Here is an 18,528-nt window from a genome sequence, read left to right on the forward strand (position 1 = left end):
TACTATCGTAACTATATCCTTTCTTAATATCGCGGTTCAAAGTTTTTTTTTAGCTTTTAAGGTGAATGCCGAGATGTTTGAGCTGTGTAAAGAATATTGTCATAAAATATTGTATGTGATGAACCTGAACTTGAAAGATGTTTGCATGTTGATTTATATTTACGAATGATGCCCTTGTTCCGATGATACAATTAAGTACATGTTTTGACTAGTTTGTAATATCGAAAACTCTGATGTAATACATACATCTTTTTGTTATCGATGACATGGATACTTTTTCAGTAGCATCTTGCAATAAAACTTTTCATTACTTTCTCTAGGACATTTTGCATAAATTGCTATACAGTTGATATATATAATTATAATAGTACACAATGTACTAACACCTAACCAACATGTATTTTAATTATTAATATTTTCGTGTAAATGTCTCTCACACTTTATGGTTTATATTCTGTGTTACAGCAATGTATTTTTTTTTACGTATGTAGCGCATTAATTTTTCGAAAAACAAAATATAGAATTAAAAATATTTGCTGCTGGGATGTGTTACTGCATGAGTAAAGTATACTAGGTGTTAAAATTTCATAATTGAGAATTTTGATTTCTGTGCAAGCATATTATTAGTTTGATAAATAATGTATAAGCCATGCAGTTTTGTAATTTAACTCTCTAAAACTAAGAATCATTATTCTAGAAAAAGACAGAGAGTCTACAACTACACTACTTATTTCATTTATTTATTTGTTGCACCGCCTTATGAAAATAATAATCTTATTTGATTTTAAATAATTCATCATAAAATGACGGGAATGAATATTTCTTCTCACATTTCTTAATTTAATTTTAAAAGAGAAAGTGTGAAGCTAAAAGTACATTTCTAGATAATGCATTATGTAACTAAGAAGAAAAGGTGCGCCGAAGGCACGGCACACACTCTATTTTATTTTTGGTTTGATGTAATTATTAATTATTTTCACTACAAAAAAAAGTCGTGCTTGCAGTTGCTATTTGGAAAATGACATCATAAACTTATCCAGTAGATTTGACATCGATTAGTGTATACATAATAAAATGCAAACACCACTCAACAGTGTGACACGTTTGCAGCTGTAATTCTGTTCTAGTAACTAAGAAACAGATTCATCTATATATAATAGCTTTCGTTGAGCTCGTTATCTCCCTTGCTCTAACATACGGGTATCTTCACCCTTCTTGTTTTCAAAGAGCCACACAGATAAGGACATTTTTTTTTAGCCTTTGAAAAACAAGAAGAAGATATCAAACCAATTAATAAAATCTCATATTGGATCTTATGCTAAAGCGACGGCAATCCATTGACACTAAAATCCGAAACACAATTATAGCTGGTCAATACAAACAGTTGCCACAACAATACACAGATGTTTTAACAAAAGATTCAATTCCAAATCGTGCCGAGTCGAAAACAATTGTGTATTAATTGAACAGACCATTTCAAAGAGATACCATCAACACCAAATTCTCAAAGAAAAATAATATTAAGATATGATATAATACAATCAAATACAAAAGAAGAGGTTAAACACGTGTATTGATATCTCTGTTGCCTGTTAAAATCTCGATCAAGTGTATTAAATAACACACACAATGGCAAATATTAAGGTGGTACCTAACACCTTAACTAAAATTATTTTGGCTCGTTAAATTTTCTTAAAATTTTGACAAAGTATTTACTTTGACCCTTTGACAAAAATTAAAAAAAATAAAAAATTGAACCAACCGTTTAATCAGAAAAATTACACTGGTTATATAGCAGTTTGACAAACAATTATTTTGATCATTGAAAAGCTTAATATTCCCTTAACAACATAACGTAATTAAAACGTTTAGCTGACTTTACAGAGTTATCTCCCTGTAGTGTTAGGTACCACCTTAAACGGCGAAATGGAAATCTAACTCAAGAGGTAGAAGTGAACAAACAAGATAAATCAAAAAGAAACGACGGGCGATATAAAATATACATTATGTAAAGCAACAAGATAGGTGTTCAGAAAAATTAAAAGCAAGGAGAGAGGTGGACAGATCAAACAATACAATGATGGTCAGTGTTTGAACCGGAGTTACCAAAGAGAACAACCAAACTCCGATAGGAAAACTATCAGTTCTACTCTACGCAGTGTTAATAAGCTAGTAGCCAACGTAGATTCACCATTTAGACCGCTCAGTCACAAAAGCTGTCAAACACAAGGAGACAGCTGTCGGAAAAATATACAATTGGTTCACTCACTTAGTATTTAGTATGTTTCCAAAATTGTGAAAACTATTTTAAAAATAGTAATCTAGGGTGTATGAACACAAACAGGGAACATGAAACACTAGAAAAAAAATTATATTAAACTGTCGATTCATTCGTTGTTAACAATTTTAATGGGCGTAGGAAAAATTGCATTTTCGTGGATAATTGATTTCGTGGTTTAAGCAAAGTCTGCATATATTTCTTAAGGAAATTCTCTGAGGGTCGACTTAGGTCACAAAGAATTGTTCTTTTTAGAAATATTATTTTTCCGACGTAGTCGGTATAGTTTCTATTTGTGCACTTTGAACTTAAGGACGCTTCACTATGGAAACAGACTACGCATGCTCGAAAATCCTTTCTGTGAGTGGACAAAATGCTGTCATGGTTGGTGATTTGGTTCAGTCATCTGTATATAATATAATTAATAGTTTCCTTATGTTTTAAGGTGTAAATAGTTGCTCAAACTATACCCTCTGGGTAGTGCTCCACATTTAATGGAGGAATATACAAGAAACTGAACTGAACTGTGTTTGAAAAAAGTCTCGAAAATTATATCGTGATGGAAAGCAAGTGAAAAACTATAAATATATGAACTAGATCTTACAAAGACTTATATTTATATTAAAATAATTGTTTCTCCAATAGCTCTATGCATCCATGACAGCTGTTTATTCTGGACAATTATATAATTATATAATTTTTAATGTAAACTTTGTTGTACGAACGTACATGACTTAGAACGCACCTACGCATGTGAGATTTCCGCGGGGTTTTTGTGAATGTAAACAGAAAGAAACTACTTATATGCTACCAATAGTTTCTAGATTTGTTTACCATGAATTCAGTTTAATGTAAACAGTAGTAAATGTATATTTGATTCTTTTTATTTGCACTAGATTTTTTAACAAATAAAAATTTTAGGTGCCATTACAATATTCTTATGTATTATTGCCTTAATATAACTAGGCTTAGTCAAGAATTTCTTGTAGTTACATTCAGATGGAGATTTTATTAAAGAGGTCCTGCATCATTAAGTCATTGTGCTTCTGAAGGTTATCGAAATGATAGTTTTAAAATATACTCAAATTTAAATACGTCGGATATCCTTTTTAAAGATAGTTCTTGTTTCAACTATTTCTTGGACGAAGGTGATGGAATGACTCAACGACGAAGAGCAATAGGCGTAAGTCATGTAAGTCCAAGTTAGAAAGGTGCTCTTATTAAACTACTTCTGCTTTGAGAATTTTTAAAAGACAATTAAACGTAAAATTTCGAATGGTATTCTAATTTTAATTCATTTTGGTAAATATTATATTTCCCAGGAGGCACTCTTAATAAAAAAAATCTTTTTCTTTAAGGAGTCAACACAAGTATAACAGAACACAGATTAATCGAGTATCATTTATAAATTACTTTAGCCGTATTTGGCACAACTTTTGAGAATTTTGGATCCTCAATACTCTTCAACTTTGTAGTTGTTTGGCTTTATAAATACTTGATATGAGCGTCACTGATGAGTCTTATGTAGACGAAACGCTCGTCTGGCTTACTAAATTATAATCCTGGTACCTTTGATAACTATTAGGTATTCTATAATAAGTACTACTGATCTATACTTGAGCACCTAGTGTAAAAGCATTGCAACTAAATACATTTAGTGATGCTAACAATGAACAAATCAGCGTTAACCAGCTGTGACTGAATGCACAAAAGTGCATGATAACTTTATAGCTGCATTTACATTAAGGTTTCCTGTATTATGTCATTGCACATATTTTAATGTATTTGTATCACCAATGGTATTAAAACTACTATTAAGTATAAAGTATTAGTTTTAATTCTAATCCACAAGGATATCCAATTACTCCAACTACATTCCCTAATACCAATTACAATAACCAATGACAATCATTTACCTACTATCTTTTGACTCAGCGGGAAGCTAATGTAAACACATTATCTCCCCTACAAAAAGTGAAAACTTGAGTTTTTGAATATTTGTCCCATTTTTGAAATGACACTATCAATTTTAATTCCAGAGAAAACATTCTGGTAATAGGTAATACTACAGATTGACTGAAATAAAAATTATCATAATTATAATGATATTATTTCGCTCTTGATACAGAGATAGACGACTAAAGAAGGATAACGCCTGTTACGGGGTTTTGTGTGATAATGATTAAATAATGCAATGCGAATTTGTTTCTTGATGTATAACATCTTTTATTTATTGTTTATTCTGGTTTTATTCCTCACTATTATCTTGTCAAGGTAGATCAGACGGGTCAAGAAAAAAGAGGTTCCCAAGAGCCTGAATCAAAAACCTGTAATTTTTGCTTTAATATTTCATCAATGATTTTTTTTTTGCTATTCAATATACACTAACAATAAACTCATCATAGATACCAGGACTAAATTTAATATATACGCCAGACGCGCGTTTCGTCTACAACATATCCAACTATAGCAGTCATCACGTGACTTTGGTGACGTCACACATCACCCGTATCAAGCCCAAGTAAAATGTATAGAAATGCATAGGGGCTTTCTGGAATCGATGAAATACATTACTTTAAGTTCATGATACTAAAAGTGTGGGTCTATATAGTAATTCCTTATATATTTAGAAACATAAATATTCCTTTTGGAATAGTTTAAATTTTGATCTTCTCCCTTCCAAATGATTTTGAAAATTTGTCTTGTTGCCTCGATAGTTCACACTGTTAAATCGTACAACTACGATAAATATTGGATTTTCTGTCGTCTTTAACCTTAAATTGCGTTTTTAACAAAACCGATGGAATAATTGTGGGTCTTTGTGCTTATTATTATATTCATAAATATTTGAAATATCGTATATAGAATAGTTTAATTTTCTATCATGTCCCTTCCAAATTGATTTGAAAATAAGCTATTTTCAGAAAATTTGTTATTATTTTTTCAAGATGGCGACCAGATTGACAGCGTGGGGCGACATGGTAAAAACAGAGACATATATACATCTCTGGTAAAAATATAATTTGTACGATTTTTACAATGAAAATTAAATAACTGTTGGATGCTCGCGTTTTCAGTCATTGTCTTACCTGAAAGCAGCATGTAATCGATCATTGGTTCCTTTTTATCAAGCTTAAACATGGTGTTTATAAAATTTTGAAAAATGGCGAACAAATAATTTTCAAACGTAGAGGATGTTCGACACTTATTTTGTTGATGCACATAATTCAATTTATTTTCACTGTTTATATTGCAATTAAATATGACACGTTATTGTAACTATAAGAATAGCCTTTGACAAAGCTAGATTAAGGAGATATTAATTAATAACATCAACATCAAAAAAGGATTATCGCCCCTGTCATGGCGGCGCCCATGAAAATTTCAAGCTAAAGAAAAAGAGTAACTTATCCATTTATTATGTGTTTATACATATAGTTATATAACTTTCAGAAATACTGTGGTAACAAATAACCAATACGAAAACAATATATCGAAAAAAATATACGTAGATAGATTGACTGATTGAAATTCGAATGAATAACATGGCGACAAAAGAAGATGTCACTGATCTTAAACAGATAATGATGAGTATAGACAGTAAGGTCACAAACTTTTCATCTAGGCTTGACTCCGTTGAAAAAAACTTGACTGAACTTATTAGTGATGTGAAATTTGAAGTAGGTCAAGTAAAATCTGACCTTAGTATCACAAACACTGAGGTAACACAACTTAGGCAAGACCACAATGAGCTTGAGAGAGGTGTGGGACATTTGGAGTCTCAGTTCAATTGTTTAGAAACTGAGAAATTAGAAAAGCTCAAATTAGACATAGACAAAAAACTTGCCTCACTCAAAGAATGTCAAGTACTACTTGAGAAACATGATAGGAAATACAACATCCTCATCTATGGAATCGAAAAAAAACCAAATGAGATAATTTGGGAAGTGCTTGATAACTTATTTGTTAAAGATCTTGGTATTGAAAAATTTAAAGTTGACAGTTTCCCTATTGCAAATGCACATAGGATTCCTGCAAAAGCTCCAGTTGACGGTACAAAACGCCCTGATGCAATTATTGTTAGGCTCATGCACTATGACGACAAGCAATTTATTATGGCCCAGGCTTACAAAGTTGCAAACAAAAGGATAAGAATTGTTGATGATCTCCCCATTGTTATGAAAGAGGCACGTAACGATCTTGCGAAAATGGCATATAACATCAGGACTAAAGAAAAACTACAAACAAGGATAAGAGTAAGAGGGGTACACGTGGTTTTAGAAACCCGTCTTAATGCACGAGATGTCTGGAACGTCCGTAAAGACATCAGTTGTGTCTGATCAACACTTATACATGTAGAACAAAGATAACACAAATTATATATTTATGTATCTCTGGTTTTTTTTGTGGGTTCTTTTGGTATATTTATTTGTCCGGTATAAATATGTGTATGCATAAACAAATTTGAATACAAAAATGTATACTTAATACTTTAATATCTTTTAGGGTGTAACATAGCAGTAAGTATAGTTGTGTAAATGTTCTGTTTTTGTTTTACTTTTTGTGATGTGTGTATGTTGGTGTATTTTATTTTTTTTTGCGTTATATGTTTGCTAAACTACAGCTTTATATTTTTATTTTAGTGCTTTCCAGCATGTACAGTTGATAAAACAGGAATGTTTTCCTACCCCACTGAAATAGCCAAAATAGGATACTAGGTTAAACTTTGTATGTCTTATATACATATTATATAGACTCCAAATTATGAAGCTTAATGACTATTTTTTTCTCACGCTTAAATGAATGGTCGTAAGGTCAGTACTCACCCAATAATAGAAACTGTAAAACAGTTAGATTTACACAAAATTCATCATTAAAAGCCTTGTTCTAATGAAACCTTATGCAACAGATTTTTTTTTCTAAACTATTATCTGGTTTCAAATAATACCATGATAGAAGGTGAGATTATTACAAATGAATGATTAAGTGAAGCTGGCTTAACAAAGAGTACCATTAATTTGAAATTTATTGAGAAATTTAGAAATTTTATTTCTTTTAAAAGAGAATCAATCGCTTATCCTTATCAAACATGCTTTATGTTTTCCACTAGTGCTTACTGCTTAGCTTATATTAATATGATTTTTATTTGTGTTGATTTGCCTGACGCTTAATTAAAATGTGCATGACTGAAGCTTAATTTGTACATGTCAAGAGCTTTTATATTAGCTGCTTTTAATTCTCAGTTACTTATACATGTTTTCCTGCGCTCATAGTGTAAATATCATGAAGTGCATTAAATATACACTTGCAAAATCCTGAAAATGTTAACACTACATGGACAATATCTACTGATTTTATTGAAAACCAAACATTTGTTTGTCTGTTTGTACAAAACTAAATATACACATTTTTATTGTCTTCATTAACCCTTAATTTCTTTCGGTCTGGGTCATTTGAATTGAAAAGAAAATAAAAACCTACTTTAATCAACCAAAACAGTGTATATTGAATGCATTTAGATTTTGATATGAAAACACATTATATGATGGAGATAATTTTTATTATAATTTAAATTAGTTAGATTTATCTCCCTTTGTACACAGTATTTCTGTATTAAAAAATATTTGAACACAAGTGGATAGGTTGCTCTTCACTACAATAGTAATTTGTTTTTAATTTTTATTATATCTTTGATATTTACACTATGATCTCAAATTTTCTTTCTTTTTGTTTCTTTTATTTTTTATGCTTGTTTTTTATTTTGACACAGTATTACTTATTATATGAAAACTATGATGTATTTAGGATACAGCAGGAAATTAATGCAGACAATGTAGAGGAGGTCAGACATTTCAGAGTTACACTATCACTTATTTATATAAAATACTATGGGAGAATCGATCGCATTACACTTATCAAATCTCATGTATTTATTATTCAGCTATAAAAATAATGGATAAATGAGTGATAATGGTATAAAAATTGTTTCATACAACTGTCAAGGTTTAAATTCAAAGGAGAAGAGGAGAGATGTTTTGGATTATCTAAAAGCAAAAAATTGCCACATATATTGTTTACAAGATACACATTTTTCAGAAAAAGAAGAAATATCAATAAAAAATCTATGGGGAGGAGACTGTATTTTCAATTCTTTTGCAACAAACAAAAGAGGGGTAGCAATATTTTTTACCAAAAACTTTGAATACAAGATACATAGGATAAAAAAAGATGATCAAGGAAATCTGTTAGGAATTGATATTGAAATTGAAGGAAAAAGAATAACTTTGATATGCTTATATGGTCCAAATAAAGATTCACCTGAATTTTATTCTAGAGTAAGTGATATAATAGAAGACTTGAATAACCAATCAGTTATAATAACTGGAGATTATAATTTAGTCCAAAACCAAAATCTTGATACTTATAATTACCAAAATGTAAATAACCCGAAAGCCAAAGAGGAAGTTTTAAATATAATAGAAAATTATGATTTAACAGATCCCTATAGGGAATTGTACCCTGAACAAAAAAAATTTACATGGAGAAAAAATAATCCCATTAAACAAGCAAGATTGGATTTCTTTTTATTATCGCAAAGCCTTAATCAACATGTACATGATATACACATTCTTAACAGTTATAGATCGGATCACTCCCCAATAATGTTACATTTAAAGATGAATAACTTTATAATTGGTAAAGGTCTATGGAAATTTAACAATTCACTTTTACATGACATTGAATATTCAGCTGCTGTTAAAGAGACTATAAATAAAGTAAAAGAACAATATGCATCACTAGTATACAACAGAGAAACATTAGAAAAGATAAATGACTTAGAAATTCAATTTACTATAACCGATCAACTCTTTTTAGAAACTTTATTAATAGAAATTAGAGGAAAATCAATTGCATATGCTTCTTTTAGGAAGAAACAAAAAGATAAAAAAGAAAGAATACTATTAGAAGATATTAAAAAACTAGAAGAACAAATATTGTCAGAAGAAATATTTTTTGAAATTGAAAAAAAGAAAACTGAGCTTAAAGTATTAAGACAAGAAAAGATGAGGGGTTCTTACATCAGATCCAAAATGCAATGGATAGAAGAAGGAGAAAAACCTTCAAACTTTTTTCTAAATTTAGAAACAAAACATTTTATAAATAAAACTATTCCAAAATTAGTCAATGAAAAAGGTGACACTATCAGTGAGCAAGATAAAATATTAAAAGAAGCAAACAATTATTACAAAAGGCTTTATACTAAAACAGAAAGTTTGAATAAGGTCAACCTAAAAAATGAAATCCCTGATACTGATATTAAAAAAATAAATAATACCATCAGAGAATCTTTGGAGGGTGAAATTACTTATGATGAATTAACAACAGCTTTGCGAAAAATGAAAAATGAAAAAAGCCCTGGGTCAGATGGTTTCACAAATGAATTTTTCAAGTTTTTTTGGATAGATATAGGAAAATTTGTATTTCGGTCTATAAATAATGGTTACGAAAAGGGGGAATTATCAATAACTCAAAGACAAGGTATTATAACCTGTATACCAAAGGGAGATAAACCTAGACAGTTCATGAAAAATTGGCGACCAATAAGTTTACTAAATACCACATATAAATTAGCATCAAGCTGCATAGCTGAACGTATAAAATTAGTTCTACCCCAAATTATTAACAGTGATCAGACTGGTTTTATTCCGGGTAGATTTATAGGGGAGAATACTCGTCTTATTTACGATATATTATTTCATACAGAACTAAATGATTTACCAGGACTGCTCCTTCTCATAGATTTTGAAAAAGCTTTTGATTCTGTATCATGGAGTTTCATTGAAGAAGTTTTAGATTTTTTCAATTTCGGCCCCTCTATAAAACAATGGGTGAGAACCTTTTACAAAAATATAAGTTCTGCAGTTTCTCAAAATTGTATTTTATCTGAATTCTTTGAAATTCAAAGGGGTTGTAGACAAGGGGATCCTTTATCTCCTTATATATTTCTTTTATGTGCAGAAATACTTGGAATATTAATTAGAAAAAATAAAGAAATAAAGGGAATTAAAATAGATGACACTGAATATTTGATCTCTCAATATGCTGATGACACGTCAATTATTCTTGACGGTACACCAGAGTCCCTTGACGCATCTCTCCGCTTATTACATAAATATGCTGAAATGTCTGGTCTCCGAATGAACTTAGACAAAACTAAGGTGGTGTGGATAGGAAAGAAAAAATATAGTCAAGATACCATGTGTGTAAAGTGGGGATTGGAATGGGGTTCCAGTAGGTTTACACTATTAGGAATAAACTTTTCTGTCAATTTGCAAGAAATGGAATCTTTGAACTATTATCCTAAAATAAAAGAAATTGGAAATATAATCAATAGTTGGTCTAGACAAACACTTACTCCAGTGGGAAAGATAACAATTATCAAGACACTAATTATTTCAAAATTAAATCATCTATTTCTAACATTACCTACACCATGCAATTCTACTCTTAAACAACTTATTCATACACTATATTCATTTATTTGGGAAAACAAGCCTGACAAGATTAAAAGAAAAATATTATGTCTGGAACATAAATTTGGGGGGCTGAAAATGTTAGACATTGAAGAATATATAAAAGGGTTAAAATTAACGTGGGTCCGACGGTTGCTAAAAAACAATACAAAACTCAAAAAACTTATAGAAAGTACAGAAAATATTAATATTGAAGATCTAGTAGTTCTAGGCCCACCAAACAAATGTAAAAACCCCTTTTGGAAAGATGTTTTTAAAGCATGGACAGAAATGCAATATAAACTTAAACCAAAAAATGAAGAAGAATTTTTAACAGTTTCACTTTGGAATAATGAAAATATTAAAATAGGTAGCAGATCTGTGTTCTATAAAGACTGGGCTAATAACGGTATTTTGTTAATTAACGATCTGGTAGATAATGAGGGTAAATTAATGTCGTTTAAACAATGGACAAATATTTATGAAATTAAATCTAACTTTCTAGTTTATAATGGAGTTATATCAGCAATAAAATCATATCAAAATTCACTTAAACATAATATCTCTATAGAAAATCTTTATAAAGTTCATGGACCAGTTCTACCAAATAATATTAGAACATTTTTTTTGTCAGTTAAAGGATCAAAAGATATGTATAATATTTTCTTAGAAAAAAGTAATACTAGGCCTACTTGTGAAGATAAATGGTCTTTAAGATTAAAAAAAAATTTTGATTGGAAAAAGGTGCATAATATGTCTTTCTACACCACAAAAAGCTCTAAACTTCATTGGTTCCAGTACAGAATAGTGCACAGAATCATAGGCACAAATGAATTTTTATTTAAAATTAAGGTAAAACAATCAGATAAATGTACTTTCTGTAATGAAGCTATTGAAGATATTGAGCACATATTTTGGACATGCCATAAAATTTCAGATTTATGGATTGAACTTGGTGATTGGATTTATAACCAAACACAAATATTGATTCCAGTTAATATAGATATTATTTTATTTGGAAATTTAGGTAACAATGGAAATGACAGGATAAAAAACTTAATAATACTCCTGACAAAATTCTATATTTACAGAACTAAACTCTGTGAAAATATTGTAAATTTTACAGGACTTAAAAACTACCTCAAAGAATCTCTGGTACTAGAAAAGAATTTATTTTTTAAAAGAAAACCTTTCCATAAGGCCAATATCTGCTGGGACCCCTGGCTTCCGATTTTAGAAGACTAGTTTATTATCAAAAATTGGTACATTATGTACCAGAATTATTTATACGTACATTCCTTTCCTTATCCACACCACCACCTATATTATAATTTAATACTGTTATATGCTGGTTTTATATATATGCTGGATGTTTTGTCTATGTTTATAACTACATGTAGGTTCCTCTAAGTTATTGCCTGTATACAAATATTTGAATAAATATATCCTGCAAGTAAAATATATTTATTATTTTTTATTTTTTTTTTCTTCTCCAAAATTCAAAACTTCTGTGTTTTTTTTTTTTTTTATTTATATATTCTTTATAATTTATTAATTTTTTTTATCTATTCAGATTTATTGATCATTCTATATTGATAATGTTTTTAGTTGGATATATTATAATTTACAATGATTTATGAATGTATATATTACAGTTAAGAAACTAACAAATACTAATCAAATTAATTATATGCTACTAACGGTTAACGAGGCCGGGATAAGGTACCGGTATTTGATGTATCCACTAACAAATGTAAAAATATCAATAAAGTATAATTACTTCAAAAAAAAAAAAAAAAAAAAAAAAAAAAAAAAATAACATCAACGTGATCAAAGAAAACAAACATATGGCACCGAATCATGATGTAATATTTGACAATACCCATGTAGATGCATGTGTTGACAATACCTATGCCGGTTAGTGTTGTCCGATTATCAATGAAATTCTTTGCAATATTATTTTATATTCATAAAAGAAGACATCGAATGGATATAAACCGAGGTGAACTAAATATATTTTTTCAATTTTCTTTAAATAATTCATCAGGTTACCAGTAAAAAATCCTAATTGAACCAGTCACATGCAGAGTTATCGAACGTTATTATGACTGTAATAGTTGCATATGAAGACTCATCAGTGACGCTCGAATCTAAAAAAGTTAAAAATGCCAAATAAGGTACGAAGTTGAAGAGCATTGAGAACCAAAATTCCGAAAAGTTTTGCCAAATACAGCTAAGGTAATCTATGCCTGAGGTAGAAAAGCCATATGTTTCATTTTAGCCATTGTTGCTACGTTTCTTGACATACAAGAAAATGAAAACCACATTTATAAAAGATTCATATGAGAAGATATTTTTAAGTTAGAAAGCATAAACAAATTGTGTAAAACTATACTTAAAGGGCAATTACTCCTAATAGGGTCAATTGACAATTTTGTGGTTTAAAGTGTATTTGTTTCTATTATAATATTCCAGATAAAAAAAAAACAGCAAAATTTCCTTAAAATTACCAATTTGGGGCACCAACATGCCTGATGAGTCTGAAAATTTTAAGGCAAATAGTTTTTGACCTGATGACCATTTATTCCGCTGTATGAGTTGCTCTTCATAATTTAGTTTTTGATACACCTATGTTCTATTTTTTATCATGGCGGCCATGTTTGTTAATGGATCAAATATTCGGTTACAAATCATTAACTAGATCCTGCAAGGAAAATTCATTTGCATTCTAGAAGTATTAGGCACAATAGTTTCAGAGGAGAACATTTTTAAATGTAAGCAAACATGAAGAATAAATTGTGTAAACTTTTTTTAAAAAGGCGATAACTCATTAAGAGATCGATTTGAAAATTAATCTTACTTTGATTTACATTATTGCTTTTGACAGTGTATTTCTAGCTATCATGATATTTAAGATAATAACAAAGAACTGAAAAATTCCCAATTAAGTGGCAGCATCCCAACAATTGGTTGTTATATTTGTCTTAAATTTGAGGGCTGATAGATCAGACCAATTGAACCTTTTAACCCCTTGTCAGATTTGCTCTTAAAGCTTCATTTTTGAGATATAAGCCAACAACTGCATTTGACCCCTACGTATTTGCCATGGCGGCCATATTTGTTAACGGATCAAAACTTCGAATACAATTAATATACTAGATACCCTAAGAAACATAAAGTTTGAAGGTATTTGTCCCAGTAGTTTCAGAGGAAACGATTTTTTTTAATAGTTTACGACAACAGACGACGACAGACGACGGATGCTAAGTAATGACATATGCCCACACGAGGCCATTCGGGCCCCAGCGAGCTTAGAATACCATAACTCTATGACTAAATAACATTAACGGTACCAATTTTTTTTCTGCACCAGATGCGCATTTCGAAAATACATGTCTCTTCAGTGATGCTCGTGGCCTAAATATTTGAAAAACCAAAGCTTATATAAAAGACGAAGAGCTATAATCAAGAAGGTCCAAAAAGTGTAGCCAAATCCGTGAAAGGAATCAGAGCTTTGCATGACGGAATACATTCCTTAATTTACAATAATTTTTTACATTTTGTAACAGTAAATTTTAATAACACAAAAAATCCGTATTTTCATGCCAGTACCGAAGTACTGGCTACTGGGCTGGAGATACCCTCAGGGACTAACAGTCCACCAGCAGAGGCATCGACCCAGTGGTAGTAATAACATTAACGGTACCAATTTTGCCTGCACCAGATGCGCATTTCGACAATACATGTCTCTTCATTGATGATCGTGGCCTAAATATTTGTAAAACCAAAGCTTATATAAGAGATGAAGAGCTATAATCCAAAAGGTCCAAAAAGTGTTGCCAAATCAGTGAAAGGAATCAGAGCTTTGCATGAGGGAGATACATTCCTTAATTTATAATAATTTCTTACATTTCGTAACAGTAAATTTTTATATATGTATATACATGTATGTATAATGTTGAATACTGTTTTCCGATTCGTTAACATTTTCAAATTAACTTTCTTGGGAACTTAAACGAACCATATACCGATGTAAAAATTTAATCAAATAAATCCAGAATCCTGCTCGCATATATGCAATATTTCAGACTACCTATTCTGAACATATAAAAAGGTAAAAATCTTTCATCGGATTACTGCTTTGTAATTTTTTGTAGGTCTAAAAGGACAAATCATTGAAATCGTTATATTTTCACAAATTCAAAAGTTTTGTTTTGAAAGTGATAGTGATAAAAAGAAAAACGACTAGAAAAAAATATTTTTTATTGTGAAATTGTATAAATGCTAATGACTATGTGGAAGACTCCAAATATAAGTGACTGGAAAGAGCTTCATATTTTGTATGTGAAATAATTTGTTTACAATTTTTTCTTTCAATATACAACAAAAAAAAGTAAAATCACAAAAATACTGAACTCAGAGGAAAATCAATTTGGAAAGTCCATAATCACATGGCAAAATCAAAAAACAAAACGCATCAAAAACGAATGGACAAGAACTGTCATATTCCTGACTTGGTACAGGCATTTTCAAATGTAGAAAATGGTGGATTAAACCTGGTTCTATAACGCTAACCCTCTCACTTTAATAACAGTCTCATCAAATTCCGTTACATTTACATGATGCGTTAAATAAACAGTCACAATCAATAAAATAGTCAAAATATGGGAACATCAGTCATCATCGTAAAACAATTTAACAGGACACAACAACATCTACTATCTACGAACACATGGATTGATTTGAGTGTCTGACGTCAGAAAAATTATATACGTCACATAAATTTGTCGTTCAATGTGCATACAATAGTTATCAAAAGTACCTGGATTATAAACAATTTTAAATTTTACATAGGCAATGAGCGCAGACAGGGTTATATTAACATCTTTAAATTCCATAATATCTCGATAGTAATTAAATCAAAGTGTACGATTATGACTAAGAAATAAGTCTTTGTCAACTTTTTCTATGTTAAAAAATTTGCCAGACTTATGGAAAGCCTAATTTCAAACAATTGTTTTATATAAAGCTTAGTTGATGCGGCAGATGTTACACAAAGCGTAAAGGAAAATATGGCCATGTGCAGATATTGCAATAAATTCCTCCACAAAACAGGATAATGCCGCTTATAGCAGTACATTAAAAGTCCGCTATAGTCTCAAAGTCCATGAATGAAACTAATTATTTGGAAAGTTTAACGGAAATAATAACCATTATCGGAATATTTCGTTTTACACTTTCAGTGAATAGATACTGAAAGTATGACAACAATGTTTTCTGTGACGTTTATTATTTCTGTTGACCGTGATACTTTGAATTCGCTTATTTGAATTATACAGCAATAAATATTTTAATTGAATTTTCGAGTAAGGTTATTCTAAGTCTTTTCCCTACTATATGTTGCATGCTGAGTGTTTCAACTTCGACAGGAGACAAGATACACAAGGATACTGTACACAAGTGATAAGCATGCTTACTCAAGCCCATACATTGTATATGTAGGTTGTTTAAACTACCAAGGTAGTGTTAACATGTAGTACTTCCATAACACAAGATGTATCAATATATTATATTGCAAAATCAGTTAAAAATAAAAGGTCTTGGACAAAAATCTATACTCAAAATAGAATTTTGATCTAAATATTTAAACCCTGACAGAATTTGAAGGTTTTAGTTATTCCCGTGTTACCATATATTAGTGTGCATATCTTCGAAGCGACAAAAATACAATGAAAGTTGTAAATAACTCATTTGTTCTTAGCGTCGAAGATATCTTATGTTTTTAATTATAAGGATTTGTCAATTCTAGCATCTGTTCAAATCGTCAGCAATTCTCTATGGACAACAAAGTCCAACTAGAACCACAAGTGCTTGTATATGAATATTGGTATAGATGATATATTTTAGATTCATATGATCATTTATAAGCTGTTAATAGAAACTCCGTTGACATGCTCTATAAATTTACTCGTGATGCACCGAGCTGTATTATGAATAAAATCAAATGTTAAAACAACAATATAGTATGCACTTTTGTTTTACTTTTTTTCTCCAAATCGACAATCTGAAATTATCTTGTCACTGGACAAGTGCGGAAAGTTGTTAGTCATTGTCAATAATACTACGTCTCCCTATTGTTTTTCTTAAATCTATTTATGTGTTACAAGCAGTTCAGCAAATACGATTACGTAATTAAAACACGTGTTGTTGAATAAGGGATTGAGGGGAAGGATAAAGACGGATGTAATACATCACGAGAACGAGGTACAAAGATTTGATTATAGAAAAACGTATTTGATATCAAAATAATAGAGAGAGATATTTGTTTTCGTTATATATTATTATTGTGTGCTAGTAAATATCAACAAACACAGTTTATTTTACTGGACAAAAGTACGATTGCCTATCTAAAAAGTTTGGGGTTGATTTTTTCCCTTGGGAGGAGAGAGGAGAAAATAAGGCTTTGATATATGCTGTTTAAACGTATAAAATCGGTTGAGAGAAATCAAATCCGGGATATAAACTAAAACCGAGAGAATCACACCAACTGTAAGAGGAAACAACGAAACAACAGGAACACTGAAGTGCAACAAGTCACACGCCAACATACATAGAAACAGATTATTTGATAAAAACCGTAATATTCAAAACAGTTACCGGTCTCTATTTATAAATACAATTACAGTTGCAAATGCATATGCAGTAAAATGTCCTAGCCACTTTCGTCAGAATGTTAACGGTACATATATTTTGACCAACCAGAGCTGTATGTAGCTTTTCCTAACACTCATGCAAAAATCGATTATGATGACCAACATGTGAAAACAGCATAAGTGGCTATGAATATTTACATAATTTTGTAGTTTGATTCCTCGAGAAGTATCTCATAGTAGGACACGGAACAATTAGAAGTAACTGGTCAATTTACACTTCATTACTTGTTCGACGTACATTGTACTTTAGTTTAAAAATACGTACAACTGCGAAAAACGTTTATATCTCAATTAGTAATGAAAGTGAAAATAGAGGGTCTATTATATATATACTACAATATGTCTATAATTATTGCTTTCGATGTACGTGTGCTGTTCGTAATCAGTGCGTTAATAAAATTGTATAGTGTTTTGTTTTTTTGTTTTTTGTTTGTATTTTTGTAATAATTCGAGTTATCTCTCTGATATCTTCGATATTTTAAATTGACCATTATATGGGTCAGTCACTTAGAATAAAGTTTCGATTTTCACAAGCTAATAAATAAGAAGTAATTATCATTTATACATTGCAAACACATATTAATACACTTTTTATTGTATATGCGTATAGTATTTGTCTAGTTATTTGGTAGGACAAAAAAATGCATATAGTGGGTAGCCTTGAACATTGAAAACCTCTTGAACTAATTCAATGGACTGCTATCAAGGTTACTGAGGTCGCTGTTTGATTAAATAACCAAACATTGCGTTCTAAGTAGCTCTGAGTTAAGGTTGCAGTCTTGTAATTGACTGCTCCATAGGCTTACATGTTAAACAGCTGATCTTTGAAAATAAAAAAATAAAAAATGCTACATAGAAAAAAAAATCATGTTCATATCATGCATGTACTAATGTGAAATTGTGATTTAATCGAAAAAAAAGAGGGTGTTGCCACGAAGAATAAAAAGTTACGCAATCCTGAAGTCAAAACATTTTTTTCTACTTTCTGTTTGCTATTTTTACTAGGCCGCACCACTTCCAGTAA

The sequence above is a fragment of the Mytilus trossulus genome, chromosome 12, assembly GCF_036588685.1.
Source record: "Mytilus trossulus isolate FHL-02 chromosome 12, PNRI_Mtr1.1.1.hap1, whole genome shotgun sequence".
NCBI lineage: Eukaryota > Metazoa > Mollusca > Bivalvia > Mytilida > Mytilidae > Mytilus > Mytilus trossulus.